Source organism: Oenanthe melanoleuca, unplaced genomic scaffold (assembly GCF_029582105.1).
Source record: "Oenanthe melanoleuca isolate GR-GAL-2019-014 unplaced genomic scaffold, OMel1.0 S001, whole genome shotgun sequence".
NCBI classification, from domain to species: domain Eukaryota; kingdom Metazoa; phylum Chordata; class Aves; order Passeriformes; family Muscicapidae; genus Oenanthe; species Oenanthe melanoleuca.
In genome coordinates, this window is record NW_026612650.1 from 3,107,055 (window position 1) to 3,109,625 (window position 2,571).

The 2,571-nt window shown below is 54.8% G+C and overlaps 1 pseudogene; it reads right to left on the reverse strand.

The window, feature by feature from the left end:
* Positions 1-1,432: 1,432 nt before the first annotated feature.
* LOC130265972 (olfactory receptor 14J1-like) lies at positions 1,433-2,339 on the reverse strand (annotated as a pseudogene).
* Positions 2,340-2,571: the final 232 nt, after the last annotated feature.

Consider the following 2,571-nt stretch of genomic DNA (forward strand, 5'->3'; position numbering starts at 1 on the left):
CACACCCAGACACAGCAGCCCAGATGTGCCCCCTGGGCTGTGCTGCCTCTGGCAAGGGAGCAGCACGAGGCACTGCAGGACCCTGCAGACAATTCCTGCAGCATTTGTAGGATGATCCTGCTCCCCACGGGACGTTCCCATGGTGCCAGCTCAGGAACTGAAATGGGAGTGGGGCTAGAGAAGAAAGGGAAAACAGGGATGGGGTGTTTGCAGGGAAGGGGACAGGGATGGGCAAGAGGAAGAAATCTGCATCGGGAGAGAGGAAAGAAAGCAAAGGTGAAGGAAATGCTCAGGGCAGTTTAGGGGTGGCTGCCAAGCAGCCCTGGTTCTGAGGAACAATGTCTGCAGTGGGACAGGAAACTCACAGCTTATGGGAACAAACTTTCTGGCTGAATTCAGAGGCCACAACAACACCTGTGTGGTTTCCCTCCCATCCCCAGCCCTTGCTGGCCCCAGGGGCTGATGGCATTTGTGCTCACTCAGCTCCATCTCCCCACAGCAGCGCCATGGGGGTGCTGACAACTGCTCTGTGCAGTGCAAACAGGGGCTCCTGAGCCAGTGCTGCCGTGTCTGTGCCTGCAAGGATGCGGCACCTCTGTGAGCTGGGGGAGAGGCCAGGGCTGCAGAGGGGGATGTTGTTGGCAGGTGCATGAGGACACTCTGGGACGCTGCCCTGGGGTGTCCAGCGCAGTGGGGATGGATCAGCCCCTGCTCTGCTGCTCCTTGCCAGGGTCTGCCCCTTGCAGGGACCTGGCAGAGCACCAGCCATGCTGCTTGCCTCCAGCCTGCCCACGGCCAACCTGGGGCTGCTCACGGGGGTTTTCTCTGCTCAGCATTGGCCTGGCCAAGTGTTGTGGAGAGAGCCTGGGCAAGGAGCCTGGAGCCCCCAGGCCCTGCCCTGAGGCGTCAGCGCTGCCCCAGCAGTGCCCATGGCCTGTCCCTGCTGCAGCCCCGGCACTGCCACCCCCAGGGCTGTGCCCGGCCCCGAGAGCACTCAGGCCCTGCAGCAACACGAGGGGCAGGAGGGCAGCGGGGCAGTGGCACAGGAGCAGCACTGGCAACACCAAGTGCTGCTGCTGCTGGGCAGAGCTGCTGTGCCAGCACTGATCTGCCCTCAGCTCTGCACACAGACATTGCTGCTGCTGCTCCAGAGAAGGGAACAAAAGGTGGACCTCTGGTGAAATCTTTCCTGGGAGAGAGATCCTTTGGTTCATTGCAAGCCATTGAGCGCAGAGCTCCTAATTAACACATCCTGTGGATCACAATTGATTTGGAGAGAAACAAAATGAGAAATGTAACGAACAGTAACATTTCATTGTGGACAATAATATAAACCTAAAACCAAGGAAAGAAAACAAACCTGCCACCAAACCAGAAAATATTATCAAAAGTGACTTTTATTACAAGTGATTTGCAGAAATTGGCCAGCAGTTTAATGTTTCTGAAATTCTCCAGTGATCATTCTCCACACTGCAGCCTTGAGATCCTGGTTCCTCAGGCTGTAGATGAGGGGGTTCAGGGCTGGAGGCACCACTGAGTACAGAACTGACAATGCCAGATCCAGGGATGGGGAGGACAATGAGGGGGGCTTCAGGTAGGCAAAGATAATAGTGCTGACAAAGAGGAAGACAACAGCAAGGTGAGGGAGGCAGGTGGAAAAGGCTTTGTGCCGTCCCTGCTCAGAGGGGATCCTCAGCACAGCCCGGAAGATCTGCACATAGGAGAAAACAATGAACAAAAAGCAGGCAAATGATAAAAAAAACACTAACAGCAAGAAGCCCTAGTTCTCTGAGGTAGGATTTGGAGCAGGAGAGCTTGAGAATCTGGGGGATTTCACAGAAAAACTGGCCCAGGGCATTGCCCTGGCACAGGGGCAGGGAAAATGCATTGGCTGTGTGCAGCAGAGCATTGAGGAAGGCACCGGCCCAGGCAGCTGCTGCCATGTGGGCACAAGCTCTGCTGCCCAGGAGGGTCCCGTAGTGCAGGGGTTTGCAGATGGACACGTAGCGGTCGTAGCACATCACGGTCAGGAGGAAATACTCTGCTGAGATAAAGAAGACAAAGAAAAAGATCTGAGCAGCACATCCTGAGTAGGAGATGGTCCTGGTGTCCCAGAGAGAATTGTGCATGGCTTTGGGGACAGTGGTGCAGGTGCAGCCCAGGTCAGTGAGGGCCAGGTTGAGCAGGAAGAAGAACATGGGGGTGTGCAGGTGGTGGCCGCAGGCTACGGCGCTGATGATGAGGCCGTTGCCCAGGAGGGCAGCCAGGGAGATGCCCAGGAAGAGGCAGAAGTGCAGGAGCTGCAGCTGCTGTGTGTCTGCCAATGGCAGCAGGAGGAAGTGGCTGATGGAGCTGCTGTTGGACATGTCCTCACTTTGACCATGGAGTGCTGTTGAAAGGAGATATTGACAAGCTAGGATAGATTTTTTGAGTGAATTCTGTGCAATTAAATTAGGTTTCCTCTTAAAAGTACTTATCTTCTTATAGGGGCACTTTACTAAAAATTTTTATTTTTGAGTTTAGGTTTTTGCTGCTGAATCACTGCCTCGTTTTTAGCATTTCTCTCAGCCT